Here is a 15,813-nt window from a genome sequence, read left to right as displayed (position 1 = left end):
TACTAGGACACCTCAGATAAGGCAGAGAAGGGAGCGGGGGACCAATTTCCCGTATTTGTCAACCAGTAACCTAAGAAGGAAAGCAAATCGTCTTTCATAACTTAAGGATCAAAAAGCTAGGCATCTCAGTCGGAGCTAGCCATGCTGATTTTCCTTCATAGCCCATGGGAAGGAAATAACATGTTTCAGCAAATCAGATAGATAAATCATTTTTTCTAGGTGCTTGTTCCTTTGCAAGCTGAAAGCAAAATGCTCAGATTCAGGGCAGGTGAATCCTGCACAGACATACTAGACATGGAGTTTTAGGTCCAGCTTGTAGTCTGGAGTACACATACATCTGGTAAGCCCGCGTACTTTCTTGCTCGCACACGTAAAAGCCAGATACTTCAGCTAAAATTCGCTGGACACCTTTAGCATGCTCTCCTCAGTTCCAAGTCTCCTCCAAAGAAGTATACAGATCCGATGCCTTGACAAGTGATTTCCCTACCAGTTGCCTCGTGAGTGTCCTCAGCTGCCTTCACCAGTGCATAGACTAACCGAGCATTGAGCGGTGCTTTTCCCCATCTCTAGTGCTTCCCTAACATACAAGCAACGTATTTGAAAATAGAATCCAAACTTCCAACCACAACAAAACACTTAAATAGACATTCTTTTAATAATATAACAATTTAAACACTCTAAAAACATTTGTGCATGTCTATGTATCTAACGACTGAATTGCACTCAACATACTCAAGGAGGAAGTATTAAAGCCAACATGCCCTGAAAACTTGCTTTATACTCCAAGCGTTTATTTGTAATTATTTAATCCACCATGTCTGGAAGATCTGTTTCATACATTGTTTAAAATAACTCAGTTAAAGTAAAAATGTAATTAATAAAACTTACGCTATGAAAGACCTAATCTAATCAACAATACTTACTATTAGTGTGTTTAAATATTATTCAGACACAAGTCAGAATTATTTCTGAGAAAGAAGTAAGGCAGTCTAGAAATATCTCATTCGTACTAAGTTCATAAGAATATTTTACTGATGAGAAACAATAGGATGTGGACATCTCAAGACCCTCCTGCCTGCTTGTAAAGGAAAGAAGAAAAGGAGACATTTGGCTTTGATTTTTTCCTTGAACTTAAAATTTTAACAGTAACATTATTTCTACACAGCAAATAAATTTACCAAATGACTAGAAAAATGAATATAAAGTTGACAAATTTTAAGAGCTGAAAACAAAATCTGGTTCATTCTCCTATGTTTTTGTCAAAAATACACCAGAGGATAACTTATCCATTGTGACAAAGCAGATCAAACCAAGGCTTCTATGTGCTAATGACATAAAAGTACATAGCACAGACTACATAACCAACCAACTCCCACAGCAATGGATGTGATAAGTCATTGTTTCATCTTCAATTTCCAGTTTCAGAATGTTGATATGAAAGCACATGAATCGCTCTTCTGATTCTGCAAGGTTGGGGGCATTTGATACGTGTGACAACTATTGAGACTGACAGTGGGATGCAGCAATTAGGTCTTACAGTTCATTCCAATAAAAGACATGAAGAAGAGATGTCCGTCAGGGAAGGAGATCATATTCTTATACCGGGGCAAAGTAAGTTCAAAAACAAATTACTGGAGAATCCTCGGTTGTCTTCAGACTGGAGGCTTTCTGCTCATCTAATCACTCTCATTAGCTATCTGTATTGCAGTTCTCGGAAAGATGTTATGCATGTTCTGAGATTTGATTGCTTGTAGAATTTTTGGATTGTTACTTTTCCATATTGCCACATAAACATTTTTGCTGTCATCATTGTACACTTAATTGTCTACACTGGGTTGACTGCTTTCTCCGTTTCTAAGAGTTTGCTGTCACCTGTGAGTGAAATTTGCTTTATCTTCTGCAGAAATGTGGAAAAAAATTTCCTACCAATGGAGTCATCCCTCAGCACTTTCATCCTGGTGATTTTTAAAGATGCATATACACAGGTAAGTCAGATCCTTAAGAATGAACAATGACTATTCAGGTGCAAATCTCTACTGCAAAAAACTTGTCAAACGTGCAGCTCTTCACTCCGGCAAATTATCAAGTGGAAGCTATGTAAAACACAGGAAGCACCCTTATGTATAGACATAATTATTTAAAAGTTGAGATTTGGAGGAGGTTTAGCAAAGGGTGATTTACTCTTTAATTTTATTTTCACACAAGACAAGCGCCCCAAAAACACACATATTCATAAAGGCATTTTTAAAGGCAAATGGAGAAATCAAGAGATATAGGTTGTAAATTATGCCACTATTTGAAGACATGTCCACCTTTTACCTATGTAATTTGTATCTCTGGAAAATCTCACACTTGCAGGGCAAAATTCAGCTATTACTCTTATGGAAAATAGTATGGACCTGATCTAGACCCTTTTGAAGTCTGGAAAGAGGACAAATACCACTTCATGGTGAATCTCAGAGTACAAGTAAAACACAAGTAAACACAAGTATGCGCTAGTAAAAGTTCAGGTATAGAATCAAAAGAAGAGCTCAGAAATAAATTAACACAGACAGTTAGCCCCAGGGAAGTTGAAGATTTGGTGGCCTTCTGAGTACAGAGAAATCATCTCTATTTAATTGATCCTTCTCAGGCTTGAGAAAGGATATCTTTGTGCAGTCTTTAGTAAGCAAGGACAATTGCCCTTAAAGAACCCTGATTCATAAGGAGTTTCTCTTTCAAACAGAAATAGCCTACGAGATCACAAATTTTGATTGGCTGCCTGACCTGTTTGGACAGAGTCTCCATTTCACAAATTAAGTTCTGAAGCAAAGAGAAATGATGGCTCAAGAGTAAGTTATGTTAGCAGTAAGAGCAACTAAACGCAGGCAACAAGGCCAGCCCTAACCTCTGGTCAATCCAGCCATTTTAAGTAGACCTGTGGAGTTAGAGATAACAAGTTACAGACTGAATAGTCTATCAAAGTCAATCAAAGAAACTCAGAGATTTATTACTGGCTGCATTTCATGGAGGGGAAGATACTAAGGGTCTTTCCACATACAGTTAGTACCAATGATACACAGGCTCTGAATAACTGAGAGGAGCTACTTTGGACAGTGGGGCTCTAATACGCATTTGCACAAGATTCAGCATAATGCATCCTCATCACAGACACTGATGTAGCCAATAATTCTTGTGGATCTTTCTGTGACAATACATCTTCACTTTCTTCTCTCTTTTATCTCTCCATTCCGAAATCCATCTCCCAGCACTGATAACCTCTTGCCTGGACTTCTGTTCTGCTACACATTTGCACTCCTTCGACAAAAATCATCACTGAAACTCTTACCACTCTGCACACACATTGCACAAGCTCTTCTCTCTTTGTCTTTTGTTCTCTCTCCAATTTGCTTCTTACTCACATCTCTGTCATTTGCGCATAAATGCGCACTTACACACTCCCACTCTTTCTGATCCTTCTCAGTGTGTCAAAACCACATGGCAAAGTGACCCCTCAGTTTCTTTTCACTCCCTTATTTCTTCCCCACAGGATCCCACATATGTATTGTCACAGCTCACTGGTCCAGTCACAGTTTGGCCACTCTATAAAAAGCACTTCTTACAAAAGTTCCTTATCTCACTTGCTTGAAAATTTTCTTTAAAAAGCAAGCAATGGCCATGGAGACAGAAGAGGCAGGACAGAGCAGGAAGACGCAAAGCCTGTATTCTCGCAGCCTGCACCCAACCTCCCAGCCTGACTGCAAACCTTATAACCTCTTCAGGAAAGGGGCAGTCTCATCATCAGAATCATCTTCATTTTTGTCTGAGGAACACCTAGCAGTGCTGACTCAATGGAACTGCAAAGGATGATGCTAGCTTTTTGCAAATGAGCAATACAGCCGCTACTGAAAACAATGCAGTCTAGATTTTGCCCTTCACAATGCACAACCCAGTTTCCGGAACTCACTGATACAGGATATCAGTTAAGCTTTGCGTTTAAATTAATTAAAAAGGAGGAATGAATATTTACAGAATTATATATAAGTAATGAAAACATTCAGAGCTGCAACAATGGAGGCAACAGCATCAACAATAACATCAACAACGTGGCAGTGGCAATTGCAACACCACAGGGTCTTGTTATAGGGTCAGTTGATAGTGGATAGAGATTAGAAAAACTGGTTCAGTGAGTATTTTGTTTCACAACTGTCTGTAGGTAGTTTGTCTCCTAATTGTTTGCTGTGTGATAATGTGCTGAATGATCAGCACATGTATGATAGTTTCCTGAAACTATCCGATATGATAGTTTCTATCATCTTAATTCAGGAGTTATTTTTAACATAAGAAATCAAAGTATCCCAAATCATTTACGTCACAAGTATGTTGTACTTTACAGTAATTAAACATATACATATATATATATACACAGCATTTAATGCAAACTGGATTTAGACAACCTAGACCTTTTCCAGACTGAAATTTCTTTATCTGTTCAAAAGGGCTTTAAAATGTTTGCAAATAGTTCATAAAACCTTTGGGTAGGCTGCAATAATAGCATTGTAAAAATGATCCAAAATTCCAAAGACCTTATCTTGTAAAGAGCTGCAGGAGGTAAAAGGAAACTATTTAGAAGCCAAGTAAATGGCGGCCTGTATGCTATTTCACAGCCGAAATCTAGGGCATACATATTTCTAAAATATGCTTCTGAAGATATTTGATAAATGATACATCATACCAAATATTTTATTTTCACAAGTCCCTCTTCATAAGTGATAAATGGCAGCTGAAGGATGACTGTCAGTGACTTTAATGTAAAGCTTCAAATGCAGCCTCAATTCATTTCTTATTCATTTTTTCTTCAGTGAAGCCTGTTGCATTAAAAAATTTATTTTACTGAGAAATCTATTTTCATATGATAGAATGGCAGTGCTGCTGCGTTCCAATGGGAGACAGTTATTCCCAACCGTATATCCACATATGGGTTTTATATATTTTCCACCCAGCTCCAAGTAGCTGAGATCTTCCTTATAAAATGAAAAGCCAAATCCTTCTTAGACTTCATAAAGTCTCTAGTTCAATTCTTTATCTTCAGGAGATAAGGAAGGAGAGAAGGGGAATAAAACTTGCTTTAGGATAGCTTTTTTTTTTTTTAACTTAATGTTTTATAGCTATTCATTTTTATGTTTCAATAAGGGTTTACTGGGTCACAAGATATCCTCTATAGTAGAAAAGGGTTTGTTTGTTTGTTTTTTTCCCAAAGAGGAAGAGTTTGTGTTTCCTGAAGATAATCAAGAAACTATTAGCCTGGCAGCCTCTGGAAATATGTTCCTCAGTCAGATCACCTCGGCTGAGATTATCTTATCGTTTGCTGTCATATACTTTATAAGCTTTGGTGCTCTGCACTGTCCTGGAGTAGTCCAGCTGTTTCAGCAGGATACAGACAAAAATTCAGTCTTTCGTCTGACATGGATTTGATCCACTTACTGTTTGGAATATTAACATCAAAGCCCGGAACTGGCATCCAGAGCTGAAATCAAACCTGGCATTTACAGAAAAATAACAGTAATTCCACTTCGTCTCTTTTTCCTAACTCTGTTAGTAATATAATTATTAAAAAAACACAAGGGCCAAAAAAACTTTGAACTCCGTACTTTGAACTCTGCCCTGCGGTAGATCCACTTCAAAGATGAATGGCATCAAAGTTGTATGAGAATTTGCTTTGCTTCAGGGAATTTGCATAATCTCAATAGAATATAAACCAATAAACTAGAAATACAGGATATAGTCAGGTACAGATGAAACAGAACAGCAGAAAAGGAAGGTCAATGGAGGCAATTGCATCTACTCGATTTTCTTCGTGCTCACCTATATTAAAGCGGCAGTCTAACCAATAGCAGCTAGTGAAGGCATAGCAACACATTTCTCCCTTAGCTGATGATGGTGCCTAATGCTTCCCCTCCTCAGCCCTCCTCCTTTTTTTGCTTTCTCCCTACACAAGGTTGGCAGAAGCAGTTCTGTTGCTGCTTCAGCTGCAGGGCACTCTTCCCACCTCCTGGGAACCCCTTACGGCAGAGGTATAGACAACTTGGGCGAAAGAAATGATAAGAGGAAATTAATTGCCTTAGAATGACTTATTTAAGCAAGAGAGAGTAAAATCTGCAGGGATTTTCAAGAAGTAAAAGAGAGTTACTTGGTGCAGTTTAGAAAGCAGAACTTATGCAGTATTCAGAGACGAGCTAAAGCAGCAGGGCTCTTGTGGCAAACATAGGGTACAGCTGCTGAAAGCTCACGTGCATCAAGGATCATAAAGTGACTACAAAACACTTCAGAATGTCAGCAATGGCAAAAATAGACATTTATCTCTTTGTCTGCAGACTATGACACTATGTATATGTATTCTGTACACACATCCATGCAAACCATAAAATAAGACTTTACACTAAGTTAAACTTTTATGAAAATCATATTATTAAACTCGTCTTCATAAATCAAAATATATCAAACCTGCATCATGGTACATAAGGATGCCTTATTTTAAAAAGTAATGAGACCAATAGCTTCCTCATTTTCAAGGAATTTCATGGTAGGTCAATATAACAGTACAATCATATGCATAAAACATGTGACCAAGACCATTTAAGAATACGGATTGGAAAGGTCTGTGGATTTGAAAATATAAGCTGCCTATTTTAGTATTAACATGCATTCTCATTAATATTCAATAAATGGCTGATCTCTGTAGTCTATGAAAATAACATTCAATGCACATTCAATAAACTCTTTGTAAAGTCACATTCCCAATGCAAAAAGATTAATTCTTTAAAATAGAAACATTAGATTCTATGGCAAACTATGTAATTTCTGAAGAATGTCTACACAACCCCAAGGTAAAAAAGAACTGATCTATGACAGTCTGCTATAATATCCATTTTCACTCAGACAGTGTGCCAAATTACTTGTTCCGATTCAATGTCAGTGGAGAGAGTCATGGTATAAAAAACCCTGCCTTAAGGGAAAGGCATAGAAGGCAGCATTTGCTACTTCCTAATGCAATTATTCATAATACAAGATAGCGTTACTCAAGATGATTATCTTAAATAGCAGGTGATTAAAAGTAATATCATATGGCATCCTAATGCGTGTGTTGGTTCACTTTTGCCCCTATGGCATTTTCACTCACGAAGCTAAGAAATACAAAATAGAGAATATTTTTTGGCTTTTCTCTAGAAAAGGTAGCCTCACAGTTCTGTGATTAAATTTCACCAGCTAACGTCATTTTTTTCTACATGTAAAAAGCAGTGCACAGAGAGAGAGAGAGAGAGAGAGAGAGAGAAGGAGGTCAGATTATGTTATGTGAATAAATTCTTTGATTAATTCATCCCCCTCTTCAATATAGAAAATATATAAGCCAGTCCTGGATCTTGCAAAGTTATTTGTTATTCAACATCAAAGAATTTGAATGAACAATTTTCAGTCTTAATTGTCTACGAGGTTTCTTCTTCAGTAACCTCACTGCTTGCTGCTCTTACAAAAAAATGGACACTGAACCAACCAGTTTAAAGTGGCCCTCCAGTAACGCAAGGGTAAACATATCATTACTGTGTGACGTGAACAAGACTGTATTTGAAACTCATATTTTTATGCCTCAGAAACCTGGGGGAAAAGCAAAAGCAGAGAAAACAGTAAAGTCTAAAGGAAGAAGGGAAATGGCATTTGTACAAATGTTGGCCAGAGGATCCAGAAGAGGGTTTATTCCTATATCCTGAGGTTTAAAACAGCTGCTTGACTTCTACAGTCTGATTTTGAAAATAATCTCCCAGCTCAGAATATTGCCAATGAGAACTGGAGATGGAAAGTTATAGCACTGTACATAGTAAAGATTTCTCCCTGATTCATACAGAATACAAAAAGAGGTGTCTGTCATACCTATATAACTACAGCTACCAGTGGCTCTTTTCCAGTCTTTACCTCTTAGGATAGCTCTGATATAAGATTATTTTCATACAACCTGAGAAAACTTTGGAAAGGGAAATCTCACCACATATGGCAGTTCATGAGCTCTCAGAGCCAAATTTACCAAGTGTGTCATCGTTATTTGTTATAAATTTGGATTTTTGTCTTAATGAGAAAACGGACAGAGGCACACAGATACAAAAAGGCTGAGGTTCTGTAAATCTGGGACTTGAGTCAGCTGGGATTAATAGAAAGCAGAGTCCTGTGGAAAGGCAGGATAAAGATCATTTTTATGTCCCCGTGAGTCTCACTCCTGTAACATTTTAGGTACAAAAAAAAACATTTATTATATGAGTAAAGTACAGAGGTCAAGCCAATGAGCTACTAAAGGACTAATGTTGCTGGGTAAAACATGACAAATCAGACTGCTACTGTGGGCTGATGCGACCAAAGTTGCTGGATATCAACAAGCTGGCCTGGAAACACATGCTGGCCTAGAAACCATTTTTCGGTCTAGAAAAGCCTTTGTAGTTTTGGAACATTTGCTGTTTCTCATCAGAAAGCAAAGAATTCAGGAAGCTGAAGAAGATATCGCCATCTATATTTCCCCAGTTTTCTCAGCATCCTCAAGACTAACAAGATTGTGAATGTCTACCGTAAAGAAATTTACACAGAGCAAGTCAAGAAAGCGAGGCACAACCCTACTTTAGTTTCCCTTTCTGAATCTTTGTTAGTCATCTTTAACAGTAACGTAATATGCCCATGCAGAATTACAGCCTTGCGCTATGAACAGCATGGCAAACTGCAGCACCCTAATTACCTTCCTAGTGAACTCTCTGCTCTAACCGGGAGCAGCTCTGGTGAGTCTTTTGTCCCTGATGTCTCCTCTCTTTCTCACTCCAGTTCTCGTCTCTGGCATTTTTTCTCTTTAGGTTGTTCCATCAGATCTCCCTCCAAGTCTCCCCCTTACCTTTTTTGTGTCTTGGTTGTTTGTTCCTTTTTGCCCTTGCTCTTGCTGAAGGAAGACATCATTTGAGGCCCCAAAAAGAAGCTCGAATGGCTCTTTTCCCCGTTTGTGTGCATTAGAAATGTATGTGTGTTCTAGCACCTTGTTAAAATTTTAAGACTTCATGGCTCTCTACCCCTTTGGTTGCCTTAGGCAGGACAGGAGCTGAACAGCAGCATTCAATTAAGCTAATTTAATGTTCTATTGCCTGTCTCAATCAGAAAAAAACAACGTACATAGTATGCAAGGCAGGGCAGCACATTTGTGCTTGGCAATCTTTCACAAATTCACCAAATACAGCTCAAAATTAGTCTTAAAAGGCGATAGAGAATAGAAAATGGACATCTGGAAATTAGTTTTACATTAAGTGTTGAAAATATCACTCTTATTATTACAGAAAAAATAGCATTCTACGAAAAGTGGAGCCTGGATGACAACATCTTTTAGAGCTGACAATCTCATCTTGTCCTTAGAATAGCAAGCAGCACCATCCAGTGGCAGTTTTTTTCTATTAAGCACTTAATTAAGGCCAACTTACATGTTACAGAAGTACCATGCCATCTAAGAGAAGATATTTTTCTTTAAAGCACGCATATGCGCGCGCACACACACACATACACAACACACGCGCATGCACACATACACACACACACGGACACAAAGCAGAGATAGACTTCTACCAAAACAGATTTAACAATTAGACAGGCAATAACGGGTATAAAATCAGCACATTCATGCTGGATTAACAATCTCATTAACAAAAGTACTCCCTTAACATGTCAAGCAAGGATCGTGCTGAGGATTTTGGTTGCGGTTCTACTATATTTTTGTTTGAATTTAAACTTTTCCTATCTTTGTCTTTGCTTCCTTTATGCTTCCTTAGTCGCAGTTACAAGCAGCCAAAAGATGGCTGTAATTTATTTAACTGGTGCTGTCTCCTCTTTGCTGGCAGTGTCTCTGCTCTACCCAAGTGGTAGAAATCCCGGCACCTCATCTGTACTGATCCACTGTTCCTCATATAAGGAGCAACATGTAATGCTCCTTTAGAGCATTAAAGTCATTTTGAGTCTCTCCAAATGCACAGAGGTCTTGTCACCTGCCCCAAACCGAAGACGGGCAAGAAATGACTATAAGCACTGATATTCCACACTGCTTAATGACTAGCTCAGTCCCAGACTTTTTTGGGGGCCTCTGCAACTCTGTGGGAGAACATCTATCACACAGTTGGGGGAATAACTTACCCTCAGGCACAGGACAGACAGATCTATCCTATCTCTGGATGCCTTTGCTCTATACAATCCTCCAGCACCTATCTCAGCGGGCTTTGCCACTTCCAGCACCAGCAATGCCTTGACAGCTTTCCCCATATCCACCTTTAGTTTCGTGTCTTAAAAACATTACTCGTGTGGACTGCAAGACAGTCCTCATTATATTCCACATTTTGAGCTGGAAACAAAAAAGAGAAAGAAAGAAGAAGGAGACATTCAAATAATATTGATGCCTTAGGGTCATGAGGACATCAAAAGAGAGCCCTGCCTGGGAAGGATGCAGCCAAAGGGAACCATGTTTCCAGCCTGTGCCAGAGTAAGCATAGGAAATGGCCTATGATTTCTGAAACACCTCTGCAATGCTAGAGGAGAAGAGGGGCATTTAGCAGAAGGAATACTTTCAAGGTAGATTTTTCTCCTGGATTTCATGTTTTAGGTTGTTCTATCCTGGATTCAGACTCCATGTAACCAACAGAGTCTATAACCTAGGTGCTGTGATGACTGCCTAGCGCTGGAGAGTTTGGTCTTCGGACTCTGGCTCTAGCTCTTAATTCCATTTCTGTATTAGGTGACAGAGATAATCAAGATGGTCTCTTCTGTCCTGCAACCAGGAGGAGCAGTTTCTCCTGGAGGGAAGGAAAAGCACACACTAGCTGTGGCTCAGGAAAGCATGTTTGCACTTCTGGAAGCTGGCTAGCACACCCCAGGACACAGGCTTTCCAGATCTGCCCTAATCTTGCGCTCTTTTGCTCCTTCTCACCGCCAGACAAAAGGGTGGACAAGGACAATCTTTTATCTTGCCCTGTGAAGTACAGATCAGTCTCTTCGCCAAAGAGAGTACTCTTTGTACTGATAATCTCCTCCTAATTTTCTGCCAGCAGCTGAAGCACTGTTTTAATTCCTCTTCACAATTTTTCTGTCATACCATGACTGGAAATAAAAGCAGCAGGGATATATTCTTCCCCACAAAAGCCAGGGAGAGCTGCAGCTACGATTTTCTTTTTCACACTGTCTTTTCCAATAGACGCTATGGATTTTCTTCTGTCCCTTTGCTACCAATCTTTTGGTAGAATAAATGTGGAGGTGGGAACACTTTAATCCACCCTCTGTCTATATTTAAACAAATATCAATATGAGAATGGATGGGACGTGAGAAACCATGTCAGCATGGCTGACAGTAAGCTGATCACTGGTTTCTACAGGTTTACTCATTGGAAAAATTATCCTTCAAGATCAGTTTATTGCAGTCACTCAGTATTACATTTTGTACACTAGCAAATATTGTCTTTTGTTTTCCTGTTCCCTCTCAGCTGCATAATTTTCCCTGTGCAAATAAATAGTGACACTACTGGAAATAAGCATAAGGCGGATTGCGTGAGCATAGACAGTAGTAATAACAAACACAATATTTCATTTGCAAAAATGCTTCCTGCAAGGATACATTGGCTCAGCCAGCCCACAAACGGTCAGACTAAACCACATACTATAATCTGCAAAAATTTTACTGTATATAATTAATTTCTGCTGGTTAGATGCCATTAAAAATCACTCTACTTTGAATTAAAGAAATTAAACCTAAGGGATGCTTATTCATAATTTAAAATAGTTAATAATGGAAACATATTATGGAAAGAAAGTGACACTCTCCGGTTCCATAAAAGTAATAAAAATTGTGATCATAAGTCCATGCTTCATAAAGTAAAAAGCTAGAGCTTTTAAGGCTAGATTTTGCACTTTCGTATATCAGTGTTTTAAGGAGAAATATGGACATGTAAATGTTATTCAGGATGTCAGATCATTAAAAAGTCATTTGAAATATTCTGCAAGATCTTTTTTAGGGTTACTTACAGGACAGGATGTGAGACTAAAAGATTGCTCTGATAAAATGATAGCTTTGATAAAACAAGTCCTATGGAGGCTCTCACAGAATTTCGAATACCTGCTGCTGTCACTGTTCTGCCATTTGATGTGCTATTGGTATCTAATATCTTTTTTTTTATTTAATAAAATGACTATTGTTCTGCATTTTATTTCTAATTAGAGAAAATCTTTTATGAAATAGTTTTTAAAAGACAATTACTTTTGTATTTGTTTCTTCTGACATATTTAAATACCATAAAGAGCTAACACTCCATTTTAACCCACAATGGAAAACAAATATATTATTAAAGGAAATTTTTGCAGAAGGGCACACAATGAATAATTCATTCAAGCTAATGATCTTTTTTTCTGTAATAATAAATACCTGTTACACATACCTCCTTATATTTTTTTATTTGAATAGCTCCAATGTAGCCACAAATGCACAGTAAATAAATACTAATAAGAACTTTATCAATTCAAGAAACTTTGTGAAATATCAATAAAAATTTATAATATTGACAAATGTTTTTTTAAGATGTAGATGGGTAGAAACATTTATTTTCAAGATAACCAGCATATTATCCCATTAGCCATGTACTTATATAAAGGAAAAGGGGGAGAAGTCAAAGATATCTTAATAGATTGCAAAGTGGAAACAAAGAGATTTTATCCATGCCACTTCTCCTCGATTATGCTGTATGACCAGAAACAATCATATACCGCTGCTTACTGAATTTGAGTGAATAAGGTGTAAATAATTGTTCTAGTTATATATACAGAAAAGAGCTTTGCTGGAAAAAGAATGGAAATCAAAGAATGTGTAGAACAGACAACATATACTTTTCTGCTCCATGCATCTTCATTCTTTCACCTGGGAATTCAAATAGTAAATTTTCTAAGATTTTCGGTCTGAGTTTTTTTTTCAAATTCTCAGTCAAAACAGGCAACACATTTTAAGCATCAAGACTGAAAAGAATCTATCTTGTACTAATTCAGTACATCAAATCAACATCAATGCAAAACACTTGACATCTGCACCTTATACTAGATGTCCCCATAGACCAATGTCAAAACATATTTGTAGTCTATCTTATCTACATTCCTCAGCACTCTTGAAGGGTTAGAAGGTAGAGCTGAGATCAAGAAAGGTAAATCTGACACATCTGTCTTGTTTAAACATACACTTCGTTACATTTGCTGTGCAATGAAGGCTTCCCAGAACAAAACCAAATACTTCAACGGTTTCAACAAGCCTATAAAGTAGAAGGAATGGATGGGCATATGAAAAAAAAAAGAAAAAAAAAACAGACTTCAAGCAGAAAATGTAACTAAGAGATGTCCATATAAAAAGAGTTAAGGCAAATATACCAAGACTTCCAGGGTGAGAATAGGAGAGTAAACTAAGGCAACGCGTATTTGTGCTGAGCACATGAAAGAAATCATTAGGAAATAAAGAGGAAAAAGAGGAACCTCCTTTTACAGGAAAGATGTTTGTGTTTTATGAGATACATAACATGTAATCACAGACTGCCATTTTAAAAGAAAACTTAAAACAAATGCCTGAAGAAACTAGATTCAGTGGCTAAATATGTCTTCTGACGAACAGCACGTCTTGAGACAGTAAGACTTCTCTCATCCACAAGGACTTGTACTTGACATGCATTGTGCTCCTAGAGGTTTGATGTCGACATAGATGTAAACAGCTGCTTCAGGACAGAATTTGCCCTATATCTTTACACTGGTATGAGTGTGGAGGAGGAGACATTTTACAACAAATATATTTCATTTTTCAATACCAATCTCTTACTTCGTCAGTGCACTTCCCTTAATTTGTTCTCATATCTGCAGGATGCAGAAACTCTTACAGCTTGCTCTACTGCCTGCAGTGACTGAGGCAGCAAAGGACATGTGGAGAATGGGAGGGAAGGATTAAAAGATGAAGAGCAAGGAGTTGCAGAGGTCAGAGGCACAAGATCTGGGGTTCCTGTTCAGAGGAAAAGGACTGTGCAGGAGAAGTGAAAGGCATGGCTTGGGACAGCTCTTGTGAGCCGTAACAGATAAAATGGTTCCCCTTTCTTGATCATTATAAGACAATGCGAATATACAGCTCTAAAACTTGCTTGGGTGCCCACACTGTCTGACACTGACGCTAATGATGGTGAGTAAAACAGAAAAATATAAGAGACAGACAAAAGAAGAGGAGCAGCAGCACAGAAAATGAAAATCCGGGAAAGGTCAGTCCTGCAGCAAGACCAGCAATTGATTTCTGTGACAGCGATAACTACTAACGGGATAGCAGATTGTTATGTGTTGAGAAATCAGGACTTCAGGCAACTCAAGTTTAAAATACTGAGTATAAGGTAGGCCACTGGTACATGTTCTAACAATATTAACATCCATGCCGTGGAAGGGATTCATGAGGGAGCCAAACAACAGTCAAGTTTTGTTTCAATATTAGTTATCGCCAGCTTATGTATTTATAGTTTAAAATTTATTCTAGATGTAATGTTTGTCATTTGTACAAATAATATGGAGAAAACAGCTAAAATCATGATGCAGTAAGTAACTAAACATTTTAAAATTCAGTAAAGATTACTTATAAAGATCTTTAAAAGAAATTAATTAAACACACATGATCTATTATTACCCTTCAAGTTGCAGAAATAACGCTTCTGACAAAATGAGTTTTTCCTTGATTCTTTCACAGAAGCAATAAACCAATGAGTTACTTTAAAACTTTTTTTAAAAATGAAAGGAAAATGCATGTTTTCCTTGGTTTGCTTTTTAGTTTCAAGCCTGTAGTTCCCTTGGCACACGAATTGCTCCAAAGTGATTTTCTAGGATGCAAACATAAAACCTCAGCCATTACACACATTAAAAAGCTGATGTTTTTGCAATTGTTAAAGGATTGCATAGGGGTTTTTTTTGAAAATAAAAGCTGCATTAAAAAGTATTAAGATTATTTTGGTGTTGTGGTGCATGCCTATGTATATTTAAATCAAAATCCAATCCAATCCCTCTTCACAGTTAATATTTTATCTCTTCGTCCATTGAAAAGTACATAGAGCCAGTGTTAACCTCATAAATAAATCACCGTTCCTGAACTGCGTAATCTAAATGTCTAAAGCATCTGTCATGTTGCACGCATCTATTATTGACATCTGATTCAGCTGTTTTACTTACCATTTCAATGGGTAACAGGATGAAAAACTTAAGTGCACAAGGGATACAGAAGAATAACGAGCATGCTAGACATGGTTATTATGAAGCGTCTTCTAGATTTGATTCACTTCTCTGTTACGTACACGTGTAAATCAGATGCAATTCATCTGAGACAATTTATTGAGGCTGTGTGTGCCCACGTGAAAAAAGAAAAAGAAGTGGGCCCCTCTATCTCCTCTTTATTTTAAGATAACGAGACAGTAATTGCTTTTGGTTCAAAGAACTCTGTTGGAGCCCTGTGCTATTTCTAACATGTTTTCCATCTTCAGTACGAGGCATTTGATTTGGGTATGATACCTCAAGGCTTTGGAATGAAGTTGCAATATGTTTTAAAGTTCATTGTCCTTTGACCGCTTCGTGCTAACTCAAACACCGTTTTCTCTTTAAAGAATATAGGAAGAGAACTTCTAAATGTCACTTATATTAAAGAGTGTGTTCAGTTTAACCTTTTAAAAAGTACACTAAACTTATAGTTTGCATGTGAGGTGTCATAGAAAAAGGAAAAACCAAAGCATTTTTTGC

At 37.6% G+C, this 15,813-nt stretch overlaps 1 protein-coding gene across 1 annotated transcript in view; it reads right to left on the bottom strand.

The window, feature by feature from the left end:
* OCA2 (OCA2 melanosomal transmembrane protein) overlaps window positions 1-15,813 on the bottom strand; it is a 220,710-nt gene that overhangs the window by 121,186 nt on the left and 83,711 nt on the right. The window lies entirely within an intron of this gene.

Source organism: Struthio camelus, chromosome 1 (genome assembly GCF_040807025.1).
Source record: "Struthio camelus isolate bStrCam1 chromosome 1, bStrCam1.hap1, whole genome shotgun sequence".
In the NCBI taxonomy this organism is placed as follows: domain Eukaryota; kingdom Metazoa; phylum Chordata; class Aves; order Struthioniformes; family Struthionidae; genus Struthio; species Struthio camelus.
Note: the sequence above shows the minus strand (reverse complement) of the source record. Positions and strands in the feature narration are given on the sequence as shown.